The sequence below is a fragment of the Hypanus sabinus genome, unplaced genomic scaffold (genome assembly GCF_030144855.1).
Source record: "Hypanus sabinus isolate sHypSab1 unplaced genomic scaffold, sHypSab1.hap1 scaffold_421, whole genome shotgun sequence".
Taxonomy (NCBI): domain Eukaryota; kingdom Metazoa; phylum Chordata; class Chondrichthyes; order Myliobatiformes; family Dasyatidae; genus Hypanus; species Hypanus sabinus.
The window spans coordinates 62,510-87,053 of NW_026781300.1; the positions used below are offsets into that span (position 1 = coordinate 62,510).

Consider the following 24,544-nt stretch of genomic DNA (forward strand, 5'->3'; position numbering starts at 1 on the left):
CCCTTTCTTACCCCATCCCTGACATATTTAGTAGTTTGCCTGTTCTTCCTCTCCCTCTGGTGCTCCCCCTTTCTTTCTCTTGAGGCATCCCGTCCCCTGATCCTTTCCCTTCTCCAGCTCTGTATCACTTTCGCCAATCACCTTTCCATCTGTTCGCTTCATCCCAGCTCCTCCGGTCTTTAATCATTTCGCATTTCCCCCTCCCCCACCACTTTGAAATCTCTTACTATCTTTCCTTTCGGTTAGTCCTGACGAAGGGTCTCGGCCCGAAACGTCGACAGCGCTTCTCCCTATAGCTGCTGCCTGGCCTGCTGAGCTCCACCAGCATTTTGTATGTGTTATTTTTTGAATTTACAGCATCTGTTTCCAGGAGTTTGTTTGTTGAAATGTTTAGAGATGCGCTGTATTGGATATACTGTACACCACATGTACCGCTAACAAAAATACATATCCTGGCATGCAATGACTTTGTACAGCGTTACTTAGAAGATATTGTAACTATGTTTAAGAAAACCTTGTGTTTGGATGAGACTAACGTGGGACTGATTGTCCTGAAGACAGAGCAAGACGTGTAGCATAATTCTAATTCTGCGCATCAGCCAGGTAATATCAACCCTACTGTAAAGACGTGTGGAGGTTTCGTCATGTTATAGGGAAGCTTGTCAACAACAGGGATCTGGAAATCTGTTCAGAACTGTTGGAAAGAAGAATGCTGTTGAATATAAATAAACCTTGGCTAAAACTTGTTGGGGTCTGCCTTTCAGCTGTACAACGCCGCAAAAGATACCACCAGTCCAACCATGGAGTTGCTTCAAATGGAGAAAATTGAAGTTTTTGAGTGGAGACCTGGCCTAAACCCCATCAGAGACCCCTGGCAAGACCTCAGAAACGCTCTGCTATTCGGGGAACAATGAAGCCTGATATTAATTCCAAATGAATCAAAATCGTTGCTGCTACCCGTGAACAGCGAGAGGTGTTTCAAATAATTACGCAACAAAGATAGACGACTAGGTTTAAACTGCTGACATTACAGTTTTTTGATTTGTTTAGTTATTTTTATCATTTATAAACATAGAAAACCTCCAGCACCATACAGGCCCTGCGGCTCACATAGTTGCGCCGAGTATATCCCTACCTTAGAAATTACTAAGCTTACCCATAGCCCTCTATTTTACTAAGCTCCATGTACCTATTCAAAAGGCTCTTAAAAGACCCTATCATATCCGCCTCCACCACCGTTGTCAGCAGCCCATTCCACGTACTCACAACTCTCTGAGTAAAAACCTTACCCCTGACATCTCTACTGTAACTACTTCCTCATCTGTACCTTCTCCAAAACACCTTAAAAACGTGCCCTCTCGTGTTAGCCATTTCAGCCCTGGGAAAAAGCCTCTGACTATCCGCACAATCCATTCCTCTCATCATCTTATACACTTCTATCAGGTCACCTCTCATCCTCCGTGACTCCTGGGAGAAAAAGCCGAGTTCACTTTACCGATTCTGATAAGGTATGCTCCGCTGGATTTGAGCTCAACTGTTGAAAAGAGGGGAGCATGTGATTCATAAATAAAATCCCTGGATCAAAATCCATGGTTGTAATTTCGATTTATGTGAGCCAAGGGTTCGGGGCTGAATGCCTTTTCAAAGTCGAATCCGGTGAATTGAGCTAGCCGCTTATTTGGGACAGTCTTTGAAAGCAAAAACAGTCGATACAAAACTCGGGATTTCTATTGTTTATTTGGGACACTGTACCACTTAATTGGGACAGGAGACTGTTGCTGGCAGTTTCTAACTTCTGTCAATCCCGTGTTTCATAACTCTTTAACCTGGGTTTGCATTTTGCAGAGAGAAACGCAACTGACATGGGTGTCATAATTTCATGCTTGGAAACTCTGCTGGAATGTTTCACGGATAGAGGAGATGATCGTGACACAAAATCGAGTGACAGTGAACGAAGATATTTGATTGAACGTACTCAACGCAGAGGAGATCCAGACGCAGGAGACATAGCCATTTTTCATGAACTTTCTCCTGTCAGCAGAGATGTTTCGGAACCGTCTGAAAGCTTTGGAAATAGAGCAGGTTAGTAGATTGCAAGTAGTTTTAAATTAGCCATTAAGTGATTTGTCAAATAACACATAAGAATACTGTCTAATTCTGAAATTGATGAAAGGATAGCATACTATGACAACAGACTTATCAAGGGACAGACATGATGGATTAGTCTGCTGGACATTTTCATAAAATACAGCTGGTGAGGTAGATTAGCGTGAGTCAGTGGACACGTCATACAACGTAATTCTCCATCCCCTATTCTCCATCCGTTGCTACGTATAGCAAGTCGTAAAATCCATGCCGCTAATTGTACGCGTATGTCAAACTAACCTATTAGCCCAAACGTCTTTGGAATAAGTCAGAAAACCGGAAAAGTATAGACACTTCTGTTCTTACATCGTCGAAGTTGAAGACCTCGACACCATTTGATGATGGTGTCGAGACTAGCTCGGGATTTGGATTTAAGTGAGGGAGAGTTGCGCAACGTCAGGCTCAATCTCTCTTCCCAAATGCCATCTGGTTCCATTGGCAGCACAAGAGTCGAGATGGCTGGAGATGGGACTGGGCGCAGTGGATGACCAGGACAACTTCTGTGTCTTGTGCTCTACGCGTTCCACGACGCTTGAAGAGATCGCCTTCTTGACCATTGGATCTTCCATTGGTCTCGTCGGCTCAGTCCGCCGGAGCCAGTCTTCACATGCTGGGAAAGACAACTCCCTATCTCACCGAGGGTTTGAGACCCATAGGCTATCCTTACCTGGTTTAGCCGGCTTGTCGAAGCCTTTGCCCGGAGTGTGGCCGCTGTCGCATGCAAACAGCTACGGGGAGTCACAAGTAATAGTGTGGACCAAAGGTGGACAATGCTTCCTGAAATGGACGCGACATGTTCCCCCACCAGAGGCGCTACCCCTCCCTGACACCCCATGCACTCCCTGTCAAAGAATTAAACTGGCAGCTGAAAGGAGGAGAGAACTGTGTGGAGTTTTAAATAGCCGATATGGTGGCATTGTTGTGACTCTACAGTCCCATCAACGTTGGACAGGATACAGGTTCAAAACTCAACACGGGATTTGGAATAGTGATGTGAAGAAATATCATAAATCAGTGGTGAACGGCCAACGTCCATAATTTTCAGAAGCAAATTTGTTCATATAACCCACCCAAGGAACACGACCTGAGCCCGTTACTCCACATCAAATATAGCATGTAATCTAATGGCAAGAAATCTCAACTTTGCTTTAATAAGACTTAAAAACCTACGTCCAGTTGACTTCAGTCTCCCACATGCCTTTTGGGAAACGAGGTTAGATTTCATGTGAGTTTTTTTATCAGTGCCTTTCTCTTTGACACTCTCCCATAAAGCTCTGAACTGTGAAGCTCCCAGGAAAAGGTGTTGTCTGCGCAGACTCTGCTATCTCAGCCAGTAATGCTTGTGACTCCTCCGGAGTTGTCATAGGTCTGTTGGTGGCCTCTCTCACCAGTCCTCTTCTTGCACGGTCACTCAGCTGCTCTAGGCAGATTTACAGCTGTGCCATATTCTTTCTATTTCTTCATGATTAAGTTAACTGTACTCCAGAGGATATTTAATGACTTGGAAAGTTTCTTGTATCCATCTCCTGACTTGTGTTTTTAAGCTTGGAGTATTCTTTAGTCTATTGGGTGTAGGTTTTGCCAGGATACTGACTCACCAACAGCTGGACCTTACAGATACAGTTGTATTTTTCTACAATCAATTGCAACACCTGGACAACATGCATGCCTCCAAAATCATATATCCATAAAACTAATTATGTGAGTTCTAAAATCATTTGGCGGCTCCAGTGTTGATTTGGTGTGTCATATTAGAAGAGGACGAATACTTACACAATCAGTTATTTTGTGTTTTATATATGTAATTAATTAAGATGACTTTGCAGAGATCTGGTTTTTACTTTGACATAAAGGACATTTTATGTTGATCAGCGTCATAAACACATGAAATCTACAGCAACATTACAGTTCCACAATGTTGTGCCGACCATGTGACCTACTCTAGCAACGGCCTACAACTTCAATACCTCATAGCGCTCAATTTTTCTGAGCATCTAAGAGTCTCTGAAAACGTATTATTGTATCCCCCTCCACCACCGTCACTGGCAGTGCATCACACGCACCCTTCACTCTCTGTGTGAATAACCTATCACTGACATCCCCCTTTTATCTGCTTCCAAGCATCCTATAACTATGCCCCCTCGTGTTAACCATTTCAGCTCTGGAAAATAGCCTCTGGCTATCCACAGGATCAAATCCTCTCATACCTCATACCTTTTACACCTCTATCAGGTCTACTCTCATTTTCCTTCGATCCAAGGAGAAAAGGTTATTCACTAAACCTTTTCTCATAAGTTACGCTCTTCAATCCAGGCAGCATCCCTGTAAATATCTTCTGCACTCTCCCTACGGCATCCACATCCTTCCTGTGTTAAGGTGACCAGAACAGAACACAGTACTCTGTGGGGCCTAACCAGGATTTTATATACGTTGAACATTGTCTCACGGCTCCTGAACTCAGTCTCACAATTGATGAAGGCTATCACACCATACGCCTTCTTAACAGCACTGTCAACCTGCACAACAGCTTTGAGTATCTTATGGGCACAGATTTCAATCTCTCTCTGAACCTCCTCAGTGCCAAAAGTCTTACAATTAATATTATATTCTGTCTTCAAACTTGACATTCTGAAAAGAACCACTTCATACATCTGGATTGAACTCCATATGCCACTTCTCAGCCCAGTTCCGCATCCTATCGATATCCCGTTGTAATGTCTGACAACCCTCCAGACAATTGCCCATCATTGCGTCATCAACAAGCTTAATAGCCCACCCTTCTATTTCCTCTGAAAGAGGAGGGGTCCCAGAACAGATCCCTGCGGAAAACCACTGATCGCCGTCCTCCATGCATAATTCGAAACAGCTACAACTACCTTTTGTCTTCTGTGGGCAAGGCAATTCTGGATCCACAAAGTAAGGCCTCTTTGGATCCCATGCCTGATTACTTTCTAAAAGAACCTTGCATGGGAACCCTTATCAAATGTCTTACTGAAATTCATATACACTACATCCACTGCTCTATCTTCATCGATTTGTTTTGTTACATCCTCAAAATTTCAGTCAGGTTCAGTAGGCATGATTTGCCCTTGAAAAAGCCATGCTGACTATCATTAATCAGCTTATGCCTCTCCAAATGCTCATGAGTCCTGCCTCTCAGAATCTTCTCCAATAGCTTGCTCAACACTGAAGTAAGACCCATTGGTCTATAATTTACTGTCTTACCTCAATTCCTTTTCTTGAACAAGGGAACAATCTTTACAACCTTCAAATCCTCTGGTACGTCTCCCGTCAGAGGCTCAGCAATCTCCTTCTTCGCTTCCCAAAATAGACTGGGGTATATTTCGTATCAGCGGTTATCTAACTTAATACCTTTCAAACGTTCCAGTTCAAGCATTTTCCTAATGTCTATACACTCAAGTTTTCAGTCCACTGTAAATCATCCCCAGAATTGGCAAGGTCCTTTTCGTGGTGAATACTGAAGCAAAGTATTCATTAACTACCTCAGAATATTTAAAATTATCTGCAGGTTCAGAAACAGCTGTTGAGAATGTAGCAATGAATTCTAACTAAACTAAGTTGCCCTTGCTGGCGAACCCACGGATTTATTACACTTGCATGACGTCCCATGATCTCCAATAATGGTTGTAATAAAAGTCGATGCACAAGTGTAAGTTCAACGTATTTCAGTGGATAACAACAAAAGGTATGACATCCGTCAGTCCCCAGCCGTGTACCGCACAGAACAAATCACAAATATGTAACTGAGCAGCCACCCACGAGTCTGCGGTGTCTTTTCACTCCTTTCTATCACAGGTTCAAATTCACATTTTTGTGATTGTATATACAGTATCTATTTCCCGGTTGTTATTTAATCTAACTTGATATCCAAAGAATCAGAGTTCTGACACCTATCAGTCCTGTGATGTGTGAAAATTCAAACCCATTCTCCCTCCCACTCACCCGATGTTCCTCTCCGCTGAACTGATTCTCGGCCGTTAACGCCAGGCTCACTCCGTGCACCGCACCTTCCATCGCCTGCTCCAGCCTGTCCCGGTAGAAGTCCGTCAACTGCAGCAACTGGAAATCGTCCCAGCTTGCCAGGAGCTCGGTGATCACTGAGCTCAGACCTGTGAAGGAAAATGGGGAGCATTAAAGAAATTACTGACACCATATAGGGAAGTAACTTTCTGTCTGGAACCTGAAAATGGTGCGCGCCAGGTCACCAAACACAGTCTGAAGTATATATGGGGGGAATGGGCGCAGTCAGGTGGGGGGGGTGGTAGGCGGGGCGTGGATCGTGGGGTTATAGTTCCATCTTTTGAAGGCTGCTGTTTCTTGTCACCGAGAATAACCACTCGGTTTGAAAAAGACTCAGCTTATTCCTGAGAATATAGAGACCCATGAACATCACTATCTTGGTACTGCCCATCGCCACCGCTTTGGTCTGGTCAGTTTCTAGTGCTCTGCCTGCCTGGTCAACCGCTTCCTCGGCAAATCTCTGGGATTTCTCACAAAATGCTGGAGGTACTCAACATGTCAGGCAGCATCTCTGGAACAGAATAAACAATCAATGTTTCAAACCAAAGTCATTCATTTGTACTGGATATGAGGGGACAGAAATTTTAGATATTATATAACCATATAACAATCACAGCACAAAAACAGGCCATCTTGGCCCTCCTAGTCCGTGCCGAACCCTTAATCTCACTTAGTCCCACCTACCCGCACTCAGCCCATAACCCTCCACTCCTTTCCTTTCCATATACCTATCCAATTTTACCTTAAATGACACAACTGAACTAGCCTCTACTACTTCTACAGGAAGCTCATTCCACACAGCTATCACTCTTGTGTTTCCCTTAAACTTCTGCCCCCTAACTCTCAAATCATGTCCTCTAGTTTGAATCTCCCCTACTCTCAATGGAAACAGCCTGTTCACGTCAACTCTATCTAACCCTCTCAAAATTTTAAATACCTCGATCAAATCCCCCCTCAACCTTCTACGCTCCAATGAATAGAGACCTAACTTGTTCAACCTTTCTCTGTAACTTAATTGCTGAAACCCAGGTAACATCCTAGTAAATCGTCTCTGCACTCTCTCTAATTTATTGATATCTTTCCTATAATTCGGTGACCAGAACTGCACACAATATTCCAAATTTGGCCTTACCAATGCCTTGTACAACTTTAGAATTACATCCCAACTTCTGTACTCAATGCTTTGATTTATAAAGGCCAGCGTTCCAAAAGCCCTCTTCATCACCCTATCTACATGAGACTCCACCTTCAGGGAACTATGCACAGTTATCCCTAGATCTCTCTGTTCTTCTGCATTCCTCAATGCCCTACCATTTACTCTGTATGTTCTATTTAGATTATTCCTGCCAAAATGTAAAACCTCACACTTCTCAGCATTAATCTCCATCTGCCAACGTTCAGCCCATTCTTCTAACCGGCATAAATCTCCCTGCAAGCTTTGAAAATCCACCTCATTATCCACAACACCTCCTACCTTAGTATCATCGGCATACTTACTAATCCAATTTACCACCCCATCATCCAGATCATTTATGTATATTACAAACAACATTGGGCCCAAAACAATTCCCTGAGGCACCCCGCTAGTCACCGGCCTCCATCCCGATAAACAATTATCCACCACTACTCTCTGGCATCTCCCATCTAGCCACTGTTGAATCCATTTTATTACTCCAGCATTAATACCTAACGACTGAACCTTCTTAACTAACCTTCCATGTGGAACTTTGTCAAAGGCTTTGCTGAAGTCCATATAGACTACATCCACTGCCTTATCCTCGTCAACATTCCTCGTAACTTCTTCAAAAAATTCAATAAGGTTTGTCAAACATGACCTTCCACGCACAAATCCATGCTGGCCACTTCTAATCAGATCCCGTCTATCCAGATAATTATAAATACTATCTCTAAGAATACTTTCCATTAATTTACCCACCACTGATGTCAAACTGACAGGTCTATAATTGCTAGGCTTCCTTCTAGAACCCTTTTTAAACAATAGAACCACATGAGCAATACGCCAATCCTCCGGCACAATCCCCGTTTCTAATGACATATTAAAGATCTCCGTCAGAGCTCCTGCTATTTCTACACCAACTTCCCTCAAGGTCCTGGGGAATATCTTGTCAGGACCCGGAGATTTATCCACTTTTAAATTTCTTAAAAGCGCCAGTACCTCCACCTCTTTAATTGTCATAGGTTCCATACCTTCCTTACTTGTTTCCGACACCTTAGACAATTCAATATCCTTCTCCTTAGTGAATACCGAAGAGAATAAATCATTCAAAATCTCTCCCATCTCCTTCGGTTCCACACATAGCTGACCACTCTGATTCTCTAAGGGGCCAATTATATTCCTCACTATCCTCTTGCTTTTAATATAACTGTAGAAACCTTTCGGATTTACTTTCACCTTATTTGCCAAACCAACCTCGTATCTTCTTTTAGATTTTCTAATCTCTTTCTTAAGATTCCGTTTACATTCTTTATATTCCTCGAGCAATTCCTTTACTCCATGCTGCCTATATCTAATGTAGACATCCCTCTTTTTCTGGACCAAATTTCTAATATCCCTTGAAAACCATGGTGCTTTCAAACCTTTAACCTTTCCTTTCACCCTAACAGGAACATAAAGATTCTGTATCCTCATAATTTCACCCTTAAATGACCTCCATTTCTCTATTACATACTACCCATAAAACAACTTGACCCAATCCACTCTCTCTAAATCCCTTCGCATCCCCTCAAAGTTAGCCTTTCTCCAATCAAAAATCTCAACTCTAGGTCCAGTCCTGTCCTTCTCCGTAATTATATTGAAGCTAATGCTATTGTGATCACTGGACCCGAAGTGCTCCCCAACACATACATCTGTCAGCTGACCTATCGCATTCCCTAACAGGAGATCCAACACTGCCCCATCTCTAGTCGGTACTTCTATGTATTGTTGCAAAAAACTATCCTGCACACATTTCACAAACTCTAAACCATCCAGCCCTTTTACAGAATAAGCTTCCCAGTCTACGTGTGGAAAATTAAAATCTCCCACAATCACCACCTTGTGTTTACTACAAATATCTTCTATCTCCTTACACATTTGCTCTTCCAACTCACGCGCCCCATTAGGTGGCCTATAATACACTCCTATCAGTGTTACTGCACCTTTCCCATTCTTCAATTCCACCCAAATGGTCTCCCTAGAGGAGCTCTCTAATCTATCCTTCCAAAGCACCGCCATAAGATTATCTCGGTCAAGCAATTCAACACCTCCTCGTCTGGCCCCTCCTACTCTATCACACCTGAAGCAACTAAATCCAGGAACATTTAGTTGCCAATCACACCCTTCCTGCAACCATGTTTCACTAATAGCTACAACATCATAATTCCAGGTATCAATCCACGCTTTAAGCTCATCCACCTTTCTTACAATGCTCCCAGCATTAAAATAGATACATTTAAGATACTCTACATCTCCTCCTCTCTTTCCATCCCTAACAATGCATTCAAATTTATTATCCTTTTCTTTCCTCTCCCCTACATCTTCGGGCTGAGCGCATCCCTTCTCCATCACCTGCCTTTCCTCCCTCACACACTGTCTATTTACTTGCTCTACTTGTGAAGGATATTGCCTCATAAGTTTCCGTTCCTCGTGGTCCTGATCCGAAACGTCAGATGTTTATTCCTTTCCATGGATGTTGCCTGACCTGCTGTTCTGCAAATATCCTCTGTGTCTTTGTGTTCCTCGAAACTTTCAGCACCTGCAGAATAACTTTTGTTCTGGAACACCTCACTGTTTTAACGTGCATCACTGTATGCTAATAGGAACAGGATGTAAACAGTAACGATACTCAACAAATTATTCCCTCGATTTGTTTAAATTCAAACAGACTCTGATCCCTCCCATCGATCAAATCCCACTCGAAGTTTACTCAGGATTCTCAGTGAGTTGAAAGGTAAGTGAACATGCGTTAAAAATTGAACAGTACAACAAGGGATTAGGCCATTAGATGTATAATATTCTGCCGAACCAGCTAAGAAGTAAATGAAACTCACCCAAACTCTAATCGCTCCTTCCTACACTATGTCCGTCCGCCTCCATCTTCCTTACATCCATGTGACTGACCAAACGTCTCTTAAAAGCTTCAAAGAATTTGCCTCTACCATCTTACCAAGCAGTGCGTTACAGGCATCTATGACACTCTGATTTAAAAAAAAAAAGATCCCTCACATCCCCCTTAATCCAACCCCCTCTCACCTTTCCTGCAGTCCCTCCAGTAATAGACATTTCAACCACAGGAGACTGATTATCTAACTCCCCCAGTTCCTGCAGATGATCTTTTTTTAGAGTTGGGCGTCCACCGAAGTTCCAGTCACAGAATAATAATAGTAGCATCACTTTAATTAGAAAAGCAGGTAACATTCCAACTGGTCTGTTCAACCACAGAGCAGCAGATGAACCACGCTGTGTTCACATATGCACTCCCTAGTGCAAACACTGCTGCAGTGTTAGAGACGGTGAGACTGGGGGATATATTCCTCAGCTCAGTCCACAGAAGCTGAAATTCCTGTCAGCCGGTGTTGTGTGATGGACACTGTGGAAGGGTGAGAGATGGAAATTAGGACAGGGAAACCGAGGGTTGTGGGATCGCGCCAAGTAAGGTGGAAAGGACTGAAAATATCTATAAATAATATTGCAATTAGTTAAATTGTGACCATCTGGATGGGAAGCTCACTACATCCATAAGCCCATCATGTCTGTGAAAATGGAGCCCGGGGCAGTGCATGGGCTCAGAGATTGTAAGGCTTCAACATCGCAGACTGAGTTGGATCACTCAACTGCACACTTAACAGAAGAGAGAGCGTAGGAAATACAAATATCTCAAAACTTAATTTTGCATCAGCCCATGTTGTTTTTTCTGATTATTCGAAGCTTTTAACAGAAATATAAAGATTTTCGGTCAGAACCTTGGTTCAGTCTGTCTCATTTACAAGAACAAATCCCAAAGATGATAATTTAAATATGGGACCAGAGCCATGTGAATCAGGAGGTTTACAAACTACTCGCGTCTCTCTCACTCCTGTTAATGTTGTTCCAGTCCACATACGGTCAATGATGTCAGTGTCCCTAAACCATAGATTTGGTAAATCGCTACAAGCTTGTTCTTCACTATTCCTCATGTTGTTTGCCGACGGAACAGACACGACGTAAAATTCCCATACCCATTTCTGAATATGAAATAGATGCACTCCCTGATTCATTGAACATCATTACTGCCACATTCTCAAAAGTAAATATGTCCACAATCAATGTATTTCTACGTTCCCTATCACAACCGAATACATTGAATGGAGTCCCCACACATACCCGGCAGGGTCCTGACACATCTAAGACCCCACACACTCCCAGCAGGGTCTTGACAGACTGTGAGACCCCACGCACCCCTGGCTGGGTCCCGACACACTGTGAGACCTCACACACCCCAGACATACTGTGAGATCCCACACGTCCCTGACAGGGTCCCGATACGCTGTGAGATCAGATCTCAGCAGGGAGATTAAAATAAAATAATATTAATGTACTTCCTTTGGAGACAGCTAGGGACTGCATAAAATAAAAGGAAACGCAATATAATGTAGCAAAAGTGAGTGGAAAGTTAGTTGATTGGGAATATTTTAAAATCTAACAAAAGGCAACAAAAAGCATAAAGAAGAAATGAAGGCAAAAGAATTAAAATTATCGGCGAACACACAGAAAATGATGGAGAGACTCAGCAGTCCAGGCAGCATCTATGGAGAAAGTACATTCAACTTATCGGGCCGAGAACATCCGGTGGGGCTGGCGAAAAAACTTGGTGGTGGAGGGATGAGCTAAGAGCTGGGAAGTTGGTTGGTGAAAGCGACAGAAGGCCATGGAAGAAAGGAAAGAAGAGGGAGGTGTAGATGATCTCGGTGTGGCCTCTTGTATATCGATGAGACCCAACGTAGATTGCGAGACCGTTTCAACGAGCATCTACGCTGTGTCCGCCAGAACAAGCGGCATCTCCCAGTGGCCACCCATTTTACTTTCACTTCCCATTCGGATACGTCAGTACAAGGCTTCCTCAAATGTCGGGATAAGGTTGAAGGAACAACACCTTATGTTCCGTTTGAGTAGCCGCCAACCTGACGGAATGAATATCGATTTCTCAAACTTCCAGTAAAGCTTCCACTCCCCTTGCACATTTCCCTATGCAAGGGCATTTCCCTATGCCCTTCTATCTATGCCCATGCCGTCTCATGTTATCTCTTTGCCTGTCCATCGCCTCCCTCTGGTGCACAGCCCCACCCCCACCCTTTTCTTTCTTCCAGGGCCGTCTGTCAGTCAAGAATCAACTTCCTAGCTCTTTGCTTCATCCCTTCCCTCCAAGTTTCACCGATCGCCTGGCATTTCTCTCCCTCCACCTACCCCCCACCTTTCAAATCTACTCCTCAGCTCTTTGTCTCCAGGCCTGCTGAAGGATCTTGTTCCGAAACGTCACCAGTTCTATAGATGCTGCCTGGCCTGCTGAGATTCTCCTGCATTTTGTTTGTGTTGCTTGGATTCCCAGCATCTGCAGATTTACTCCTGTTTATTAAATTGTAGGCCAGTTTGTCTCACCTAACTAATTAGGAAACTGTTGGAGTCTATAAATTATTTTAAATTACTATAATTGCACATTGCAGATTTAGATGGTGACGTAGCGTAAAGGTTTTTACTACTCATGTATGTGAAGGATGTAAGAAATAAATCAATTTAAATAAATTATTAATGTAGAGGTTTCGAGATATTTGGAGCTTAATGATAAAATAAGTCAAAGTCAGCACAGGTTATATGAAGGGAAATCTTGCTTTACGAATTTGCTACAGTTCACTGAGTAAATACTGAGCAGGCTGGACAAAGGAGAGGTCGTGGATGTCATTTACTTGGATTTTCAGGAGACGTTCGATATGTTGCCACACATGAGGCCGCTTAACAAGTTAAAATACAATGGTGCTTCAGGAAAGACACTGGCATGGATAGAGGAATGGCCGACAGGCAGGAGGCAGGGAGTGGGAATAAAGGGGACCTTTTCTGGTTGGCTGCCAGTGACTGGTGATTTTCCTCAGGGGTCAGAATTAGGACCGCTACTTTTCACATTGTTTTGTCAGTGATTTAGATATTGGAACTGATGGCTTTGTGGCAGAGTTTACAGATGACTCAAAGATAGGCGAAGGGTAGGTATTGCTGAGGAAGCAATGCGATTGCAGCAAGACTTAGACAAATTGGGAGAGTGGGCAAAATGTGGCAGACGGAATACAGTGTTGGAAGATGTATGGTAATGCATTTTGGTAAAGGAACAACAATTTCTTCTGAGGAGAATGGGGAGAATGTTTAGACATCCGAGTTTAATGTGGCAACATGCTGACACCAACGTTGTGGGCCGAAGGGCCTATTCCAGTACTGTTCTGTGTTCTATGCAGGTCCTGTGACAGCTGAAATCCTGTACCACCCCTTTACCGAAATTCCTCGGTCTCTGCTCTCGTCTGCACCACCCGACCTGTATTCAGCATGGCTTTAAAACGTATTTAAGGTCATGGAACAGTAGCATCTCCCCTTTCTCTCCTTTCCACAGACGTTGTCTGACCTGTACTCACATCTACACTCCAGTCCTTTTATAGCTGTGCTGCGGAGGGCAGGTCAACATGCTGTATAACTGTGGCGGTCTGGAACGCCCGACAGCGGGTAGTCAAAATTACCCAGCGCGTCACCGGCGTGCCCAGCCGACCATCCATCAGGGACGTATATGCAGAAAGGCTCCGCAAAAGGGCCAGCAACATCAGGAAGGATCCCCCCTATCCAGCCTATGGGCTGTTTGCCCCTCTCCCATGAGGTAGGAAGGATTCCACCTATCCTGCCTGTGGATTGTTCCCCCCTCTCATGAGGGAGGAAGAAGTCCACCTATCCTGCCTGTGGGCTGTTTGCCCCTCTCCCATGAGGGAGAAAGCTACGTAGCATCCACAGCAGGTCTACCAGACTCAAAATCAGTTACTTTCCTCAAGCAGTAAAACTGATCAACACCTCCAATGATTAAGACATCCCTCCACAACTAACAACCCCTATCCCCCCACCAGCACGATTTAAAAATTTTCTGTCAGAAGCACCTGTCGTCAGAGTGACTCCTGTATCGTGTGTATTTATTTATTTTTATTGTGTTTTCCATTGCGCTCATTAACTTTTTGTGTTGTACCATATCCGGGATAACAATTATTTCCTGTTCCTTTACACTTGTCTATCTTGAATCTGTTGTGCGTTTGGAACACATATTGTTTTTGAGACACGGGCAGCATCTGTGCTGATGAAAGGGGGGAGGACTGTCTGCATTGTGTGTGAAAATGCTGACTGTCTCAATCTCCCTAAATAAGACGTTGACATTTTCTCCCCCAATTACCCATGCACAGCGCACATGCTGATCAACAAAGGTAATTCCTGTTATTTTGAATCTGTGACGGTGTGATTCCCTGACCTGCTCCTTTGCCAAATATCCACTACCCTCTTCTCTATCTCCATCCACCACATCGGCACTTGGCTTTCAATGTGTTGATGCGGCGTAAGGAGAACTACCAGGGAAATACTCAACTTCACAGCACAGTTATTGTGGAAATGTGATGATCTGGTGCTTATCTAGACCAGAACTCTCTGTCCAGTCAGGGGTCTGTTAATCAAATCTACTTTGCTGCACGAACATCCATTCATGAGTCCTTTAATGCAATAGCTTTGAGCTAACTCCTGTGTGCTTAAATACTGAGTTCTGAGTTGAGGCATCTAACAGTTTGTCCACTGTCTGTTTCCATGGAAGATGTACAACAGAAACACAAGGAGACTCTGCGGGCACAAACTGAAACACTGAGAGTGAACACGATCCTGATGAGGGAGAAGGTGAAGGTTTTCCAGCTGGTTGATCGATACGCTGAGCTCACGGTCATTTCTACTGTTCGAGATCGGAGACTGGTGGAACATGAGCTGCTGGCAAGAGGCAGAGACCACGAGGAGTGGAGACAGAAACATCTCCGCGGAGAGCTGGAAAACATCCGGACTGATCAGTTGTTCCAGAGCAGCTTTTCCCGGAGTAAATCCAAATCGGGGAGTTCGGCAGCAGTGGCCGGAGTCTCAGGGATCGGGAAAACAACAATGGTACAAAAGACTGTTTATGACTGGGCCGCGGGGAAATATACCAACAGTTCCAGTTTGTCTTCAGTTTCAAATTCCGGAATTTAAACTCCATTAACTGCAGAGTAAACCTGAGGGAACTGATTCTGGATCAGTATCCTTACTTTGGGAACATCCTGAGAGAGGTCTGGAAGAACCCAGAGGGATTGCTGTTTATATTCGATGGTTTGGATGAATTCAATGACAGAATTGACTTTGCTGACAGTCGGAGAGACACAGAACATCCGTCCACATGCACAGATCCTGAATTCAAGTGCAAGGTGTCTGACATTGTGTACAGTTTAATCCAGGGCAAGCTGATCCCAGGGTGTTCAGTGCTGGTGACCACCCGCCCGACATCATTACATTTATTGGAAAAGGCAGAGATCAATGCCTGGGCTGAAATCCTGGGATTTGTTGGTGACGAAAGGAAATAATATTTTTTCAGGCATTTTGAAGATCAGACGGTGGCAGCAGCTGTTTTCAAACACGTGAAGGAGAACGAGATCCTGTACACCATGAGCTACAACCCCTCCTACTGCTGGATCCTCGCTCTGGGACTGGGTCCCTTCTTCACACAAAGAGTCAGGGACCCACAGCGAGTTCCCAAGACCATCACCCAACTGTACTCCTACTATATTTACAACATCCTGAAAAACCACGGCCATGACTTTGAGAGACCCCGTGATGTGTTACTCAGGGTTGGTCAGATGGCCTGCAGAGGAGTGTCCGAGAAGAAGATTGTGTTTACAGATGGAGATTTGATCAAGTTCGATCTGCAGCCTTCCCAATTCCTGTCCGGTTTCCTGATGGAGCTTTTGGAGAGAGAGGATTCTGCCCGGAGCGTGGTGTACACATTCCCACACCTCACCATCCAAGAGTTTGTAGCTGCACTCGCACAATTCCTGAATCCACATCCCGGGGATATCCTGAAATTCCTCACTGAAGCCCACAACACGACAGATGGGCGATTTGAGGCATTTCTCCGTTTTGTTGCTGGTCTCTCCTCACCAATGACAGCTCGGGGCCTGGAGGAATTTCTGGGTCCATTTCCTCATGAAACAACCTGCCGGGTGATTGACTGGGTGAAGGAGGAGGTTAAACGCCAGATTGGAAACACATGGAGTGAAGCTGGTAAAAGGAGCCTCCTGAAAACATTGCACTACCTGCTTGAGTCTCAGAATCGTGTACTGGCTCAGGCCGCACTGGGATCTGTGGAAATACTTTCATTCAGTGGAATGACACTGACCCCGATTGACTGCGCTTTCCTGTCTCATGCCATCAGACTCTGTGATACAATAAAACACCTCGACCTGGGGAACTGCCACATTCAGTGTGAAGGAATCCAGCGGCTGGGACGCGGGCTGCACAAGTGCCAGGAGTTGAGGTAACTTAATTCGTTCTACATCTCACTCTGAACTGTGAAACTGTTCCATTGTGTTGTTTCAATGTTAAGGAATTGGTGTAAAACTGTAGTAAATGAGATTGTGAAGAATTCTGACAAATGCCCAGGGGATTAGTCAGTAATTCCCAGAGGACGGGAGGGTTCTGGTTCCTTGTGAAGGGATGTTGGAGACTTCATTAGATCAGTGAATGACGGTCATTGGTTTAATGGTAGTAAATCACAGGAATCGCCGTGTTTCTCGCTGCCTGTGACACGTCCATTGACAATGTTCCTTCTCACTGTTACTGATACCCAGACCGACACTGACTGCAGCAGGTAGGTCAGAGATTCACACCCTCTTCCCGTTGAGGGACAAGAGACCGTCGGCAGACTGTCCCAGCTTTACACCTGCGTGAATGTGCTCACCAAGAGATACCCAAAATCTATGGTGGTTCTCCTCTCCCGATTGTGTGCTTCAGTTCCTCTGACGCTCGCTCTGTAAATCTGTCTTCCTTTTAAACTCTTCTCGCTGTTCTCACTGGCCGACCTGCCCAGTCGTGCTGAAGAAATATCAGTAATTGTGTTACTGATAAACACTGGGGATTTGTACCGTCTCCTGTCTCTCTGTGTCCTTCACCCTCACTCTCTCTCATCTCCAGGCTGAGGGGTGTCGGTCTCACAGATTCCGGTGCCGCGGATCTCGCCTCCGCTCTCAGTACAAACCCACCACTGACGGGGCTGAGCCTGAGTGATAATAAACTGGGAGATTCAGGAGTGAAACTGGTGTCTGTGGCTCTGAGGAAGTCAGAGTGTAAAATACAGAAACTGCGGTAAGTACCAGACAGTGGGAGATTGTGTTTACAGTAACTGGGTGTCTGACACTGAACATTAATGTGATCAGTAATTGTGTTATTAATAAACACTGGGGATTTGTACCGTCTGCTGTCTCTCTTTGTCCTTCACACTCACTAGATCTCTTCTCCAGGCTGAGCAATGTCGGTCTCACTGATTCTGGTGCAGAGGATCTCGTCTCCGCTCTTAGTTCTAAACCATCACTGACGGAGCTGAACCTGGGATTGAACTATCTTACAGACCGATGTGTCCCCGCTCTCCGCCGCCTCGTACTGACACTCCCGAGTCTAACATGGATTGAGTGAGTGTGTTAATGTTCAAAGTGATAAAATATCAGCGGATACTATGGTGATATTTTACTGCCACTGTTGTGCAATCTGTTTATTTCTTCTTTAATCTTCCATCTGTTTCAGGCTAGTGAGGAACCGGTTCAGTGAGACCGGGGAGAAGAAACTGAGATCTCTGCAAGTACCCAGACCTGGACTGACAGTGTTCGTGTGAACATCTGAATGTGTGAACATCCCCGCCTGCGGGATGATTTCAAATTGCAAAATACCTTGGCAGTGACTGAATCTACAGCGATCTCGGACTCAGCTCTGAAGTGTGATTTTATAATCATCGGTTCCCCGATGCAGGATGACGGTGAGAAACGGGACTGATCATTCAACCGATCAATCGTTGTCGCCAGTCAGTGACTGTGAGTGAGTCGGGAGCAGCTTATTTATTCCCGCACATCAGCAGCTCACACATTGTTTAATTTACATTTGTCATAATGGAATCAATAAACCGCTGTAACTTCCTGTCTTGCAGTCGGACTTGAGTCTCATTGGAGGAGAAACAGTGACCTGGGGTTGCTGGTCGCACCCCTCGCCCCCGCACCCAGTGAACTGCAGTAATAACAGGTCTGAGCTCCTCACACTAGTACAGCAGCGTCTCAGCTCCAGGCTGAGGGACATCAGTCTGATGGTGTCTGCTCCCCATCACCATCCAGGCTGACCACCGCCTCCTCGCACTCCAGATACGTGCACTATCCTGGCCCCCACTTTCCTGCGCGCTCTCCTTGCTCTCACGGACAAAATGATAAAAGAGCTTGGAAGCTCATATACTGTATAATATCTGACCTGTGTCCACAAAGGTCACAAAATAGAGAATGGAACAGAAGCAATCAACATGGGGTGTCAGACTCAGACTGCAGCTCTGTCTGCCTCGTCCCATCAATCTCACTCCGGGATGTTGAATTGTAATATTCCTGAATCAAACACAGAGTGAAGATCCCTCCTCATCATCACATCACACACTCACTGGCTGAGAAGAGTGAATCTCCCATCGCAACACCTTACCTCACACTCCCCGGATCTGAGCGAGAGTGAAGCTCCCTCCACACTGTCCCATCACACGCACCCCAGCTCAGACGCAGAGTGAATCTCCGTCAAGTCCGTCCCATTTCAGAATCCCTGGATTAGACACAAAATGAATCTCCTTCCACATGCTGTCATCACACTTAGAGGCACAGACACAGAGAATTCCCTCCACACCTTTCTATGTTACACTCCCAGGATCAGACACTGGGAAAATCTCTCTCCAGGCTGTATCATGACAAACGTCCTGCGTCAGACACAGAGTGACGCTCCCTCCAAAACGTTACATCACACAGTGACAGTGTCAGACTTTGAGAGAATCTCCCACCACACCGTCCATCCCTAGATCAGACACAGGGTGAAGCTCCCTCCATATCTTCCATCAATCATTCCTGATACAGACCAAAACACTCTCCACAAAGAGCAATCAATCGTTCCCGAGGTCAGAAACAGAGTGCAGCTTCCTCCGCCATGTACCGTCACACGCTCCGAGGGTTAAAACACAGAAGCTCCCTCTGCACCATCACATCACACACTCCCTGGTCAGAAACCGAGTGAAGCTCTCTCGACGCAGTCCCTTCACACATTTCCCGGATAAGACACAGAGTGAATATCCCTCTGTCCTGTCGGATCACACAGTCACAGGGTCAGACACAGAGCGAGCCTCCTTCCACAACGTCACATCACACTGTCACAGGGTCAGACATTGACCGGATCTCACTCCGGCCGGACCCATTACAATCTTCCTGTGTCAGACATAGACTGTAGCTCACTCCACACCATTCCATCACAGAGTCCCCCGATTATACATGGAGAGAATATCCTTCCACAGCACCCTATCTCCAGTCCCCGGATGAGACACAATGTTTAGCTCCCTCCGCACCGTCCCATCAAACTCTCTCTGGATCAGACACAGAGTGAAGCTCCTACCACACTCTTCCATCTCTAAGTATCAGCGTCAGACAAAGAGTGAAATTCCCTCAACACCGTCTCATCACACAGTCACGGGGTCAAGTATTGAGAGAATCACTCCACACCACCCTACCTCACACTCCCTGGATCAGACACAGGATAAAGATCCCTCCACACAGTCCGATTACACACACTCGGGATCAGACACAGAGTGAATCTGCCTCCACACCGTCCCATCACACGCTCCCAATGTCAAACACACAGTGAATTTCCGTCTGCACATTTCCATCACTAACTCTCATGGGTCAGACACAGAATGAAGCTCCCTCCACGCCGTCCCAACACACGCACCCACGCCTGTACCCAGAGTGAAGTTCCCCTTAAACCCGTCCCATCACCCACTTCAGACTCAACGTGCAGCTCCCACCACACTGTCGGATCACACACTCACAGAGTCAGACACAGAGAATTCCCTCCACACCGTCCCATGATACTCTCCCAGAGTCAGACTAGGAAATTATAACTCCGATTCAGCCCCTTACAAAATTCCTGTCAGATACTGAGTGAAGCTCCCTCCGCACCATCCCATCACACAGTCCCGGAATCAGTAACAGACTGAAGCTTCCTCAACACAGTCCCATTACACACTCCCCGGATGAGACGCAGAGTGAAGCTCCATCCACACCATCCCATCACAGAGTCTACGGATCAGACACAGCATGAAGCTCCCTTTAACCCGTCCCATCACATACTCCAAGGATTCGACACAGTGTGGAATTCGCTACACACTGCCCATGGATCAGACACAGAATGAAGCTCTCTTTAACCCGTCCCATCATCCACTCCAAGGATCAGACACAGCGTAAATCTCGCTCCACACTGTAGGATCACACACTCACGGGGACAGACACAGAGAATTCCCTCCACACCAACTACTCCCATGGCCGGACATTGAGAATATATCACTTCGGCCTCTACCATTACAAAATTCCTGTGTCAGACACAGAGCAAGCCTCCTTCCACAACGTCACATCACACAGTCACAGGGTCAGACACAGAGCGAGCCTCCTTCTACAACGTCACATCACACAGTCACAGGGTCAGACACAGAGCGAGCCTCCTTCTACAACGTCACATCACACAGTTACAGGGTCAGACACAGAGCGAGCCTCCTTCCACAACGTCACATCACACAGTTACAGGGTCAGACACAGAGCGAGCCTCCATCCACAACGTCACATCACACAGTCACAGGGTCAGACACAGAGCGAGCCTCCTTCCACAACGTCACATCACACAGTCACAGGGTCAGACACAGAGCGAGCCTCCTTCCACAACGTCACATCACACAGTCACGGGTTTAGACACAGAGCGAGCCTCCTTCCACAACGTCACATCACACAGTTACAGGGTCAGACACAGAGCGAGCCTCCATCCACAACGTCACATCACACAGTCACAGGGTCAGACACAGAGCGAGCCTCCATCCACAACGTCACATCACACAGTCACGGGTTTAGACACAGAGCGAGCCTCCTTCCACAACGTCACATCACACAGTTACAGGGTCAGACACAGAGCGAGCCTCCATCCACAACGTCACATCACACAGTCACAGGGTCAGACACAGAGCGAGCCTCCATCCACAACGTCACATCACACAGTCACGGGGTCACACACAGAGCGAGCCTCCTTCCACAACGTCACATCACACAGTCACGGGGTCAGACACAGAGCGAGCCTCCTTCCACAACGTCACATCACACAGTCACGGGGTCAGACACAGAGCGAGCCTCCTTCCACAACGTCACATCACACAGTCACAGGGTCAGACAGAGACTGTAGCTCCCTTCACATCATCCCACCACACAGTCCGCCGATTATACACGGAGGGAATCTCCTTCCACATCGCAACAACCTCCACTCCCCGGATCAGACACAGAGTGAAGCACGCTCCACACCGTTTCATCACACGCTCAAAGAGTCAGACCGTCTTATAGAGCTCCCTCCACAGAGTCTCATCAGACTGTCACAGGGTCAGATATTAAGAGAATCTCCCTCCACTCCAACCCACAGGATAAAGCTCATTCCACACTGTCCTGGAGCCCTGCACCCAGACCTTAGCAGTTAGTAGTAAGCAAAGGTATGGAATAATGTAAACTGAGAGGAGGCCAGGCTCTCTCACTCTCAGCAGGCTGCCAGTGGATCCCTAGGACCTCCGTTGCTGGAGTCCACCTCGTACCTGCCTCCTGGGGAGGGTGATATACTCTGCAGGCCGGGGCCATGAAATTATGGCTCGCAGGGAGTTATTGGGGATTATCCCTCCATTGTTGTAACTGTGGATAAGACTGACGCGACGGGGGAGCGGGAAGGTTAGAGTGAGGTACCCGCTGCGCAGTCTGGGTTACAAGTGCAGCTACCTTCCAGAACACACGAGGAGGAAGATGGGGAATCTGTCTGCAGTGAGGGGTTGGAGGCAGACTCCTTTGATAGTGAGACAATGGACATCCTCACCCCTGCTGAGAAATCCCTGTTGATACCTGTAGAGCAAATCAGAGAGTTCATTCTCACCTCTGTGGGTGCAAAGCACCGGCCTAAACTAGCCTCGCTTCGTTGGTCTAGCATGCCGAGGCTGGTGAAATCTCTGCGTGTCATCCTCGGACGGAAGGGGAAGGGGAAGAGGAATGCTGTGTCGGGGAAATGACAGACGGCAGCTGAAAGCCTTTCTGGATGACCTAGTGAGGGACATCACAGTGGGAAGCAGACTCGCTCCTTCGGGAGACGGTGGGTCACAGGGTGACGTTGGCACCACTCGGGCCCGGAAAGCAAAGATCATTCTTGCTTCTTCTCAGGATAGTGTGGTTGAGGGCGCCTCCGCTCTCACCGGGAAGTGTATTGTTGCTGAGGCCTAGTAAACTCCCAACATGAAGCTCACTGTAGCTGGTCTAAATGTCAATGGTAGCAATGGTTCTCTCCGCAGAGAAAACAATTTTGCAGTCTTCAGGGATGGGAGATACGCGGTGAATTTCCTGTAGAGAACCCATACCATCCCGGGGGTCGAGTCCGCTTGGCTACTGGAGTAGCAAGGAGGGGTCTACATGAGCCTCCTCAGCTCCATCTCTAGCGGGGTGACGATCCTGTTGGCCTCGACCTTCCAGCCGGAAATGGTTAAAGCTCGAGATGTCGAGCCCAGCCGCCTGCCCCATCTGGCCGTGCGCCTGGCTGCTGTACCTCTGCATTTCAACAACGTGTCTGCCTTGAGGGGCGGGGTGATGCTGACTCACCTATTCCCTATTCCGTCAGCTGTCCACTCTACTGAGCTCCATGGGTCCTGGGGTTGGGGACTTCAAATGTACCTTCGAGGTGGGGAACCTCTGCAGTCTCCAGCGCGACACAGCATCGGCAAAGAGGCTGAAGGAGTTAGTCGGCTCCTTTGTTTTGGTGGACGCCTGGCGGGATCTACTTCCTGACTCTGGAGCCTTCTCCAGAAGGTCTAGAGGGAGAGATTCCCGAATAGATCGCTATGTCTCTCAAGCATACAGCTCCCTGCGATGGCAACCTGAATGTGGCAAATGCCGTCCTCGAACCATCACCTTGTGTGGATGGAATTTGCCCCTCGGCACTCTGAGGCGGGGCCGACTGGTGGCGTCGTGGCATCAGCGCCGGACTCCGGAGCGAAGGGTCCCGAGTTCAAGGCCAGCCGGCTCCCTTGCACGCTTTCCATCCGTGCTGGGTTGAGCGTCGAGCTGGCAACTCGACCCCGTAAAAATAAAACTGGAGAATGCCACAGAAACGCCATGAGCAATCACCAGAAAGATCGGTGCAAAAACTTGTCATGACGGCGCCCGAAGACTCCACCAGGAGTTAAGGACATTCTTCTTCTTCTACTCTGAGCTGGGATCCAGGCACATGCGCTGTCAGAACCAGCTGCTGGAGGAAAGCCGACTCCGAGCGTCCTTGGTCGCCTGGAGGGAAAGACAGGGTTAATTGTTTTCATGTCGGGAGTACACAGAGACTGAACTGTTTGAGAGAATATTGCTTGACCCAGTGTATCGGAGGGGTCGTGACTGTCACGTGACATCACTGCCCACTACCCGGTCGGAAGGCACGTCACCTGCCAATCAAGGTTTAACCCCTCCTCGCCCATCAATGCACTGTTACGGACCCGCAGGTTTCGTTCACTGTGGACTGTCACTTTAACAGAGCGCTTCAGTGAGGCAGGACTATGACGTTGTTCACTGACCGACTCGCAGCTTGTTTACCTTTAAAACAAGGACACAGACAGTCACGGTCAGGAGTCGGAAGAAGAGAGAGAGAGAGGAGCGAACCTGGAAAAGGCAGCAGTTCCAGCTTGTCGAGGCTGGGGATTTGGAACTCTGCTACACCCACAAGGGTGGGGTGATCATCGATCCGATGCACTTCGGATGTGTGGCTGTAACTCCCTATAATCCAAAGGAGTGGCTCTGGGAATGTCCTGTGGAGCCTCTCGAAGTTACCCCTTGCCTGTGTGTGTGATGTGGTAACCCCTTGAAGACGGCATCCCTGTGACAGATCACTCTGGTGGTAATTCGTGTGTGGATTTGGAACGACTCGACGGAGGATCTTCCACCACTGATATTTATTAATTACCACCGCGGAACCCGTGGAATT

The 24,544-nt window shown here is 46.7% G+C and overlaps 1 protein-coding gene across 2 annotated transcripts in view; it reads right to left on the bottom strand.

The window, feature by feature from the left end:
* Positions 1-1,745: 1,745 nt before the first annotated feature.
* The window catches only part of LOC132388829 (zinc finger protein 235-like), a 36,380-nt gene continuing 13,581 nt past the window's right edge, over positions 1,746-24,544 (bottom strand). The window contains exons 1-4 of one of the 2 annotated variants that reach the window (XR_009510353.1): positions 22,466-22,552; positions 18,965-19,078; positions 6,109-6,275; positions 1,746-2,065 (exon numbers count right to left, since the gene is read on the bottom strand). The gene's annotated coding sequence lies outside the window, so the exon portion shown is untranslated. Of the gene's footprint in view, positions 2,066-6,108; positions 6,276-18,964; positions 19,079-22,465; positions 22,553-24,544 lie in introns of those variants that run through there. The other variant, XR_009510352.1, reaches the window with a different exon arrangement.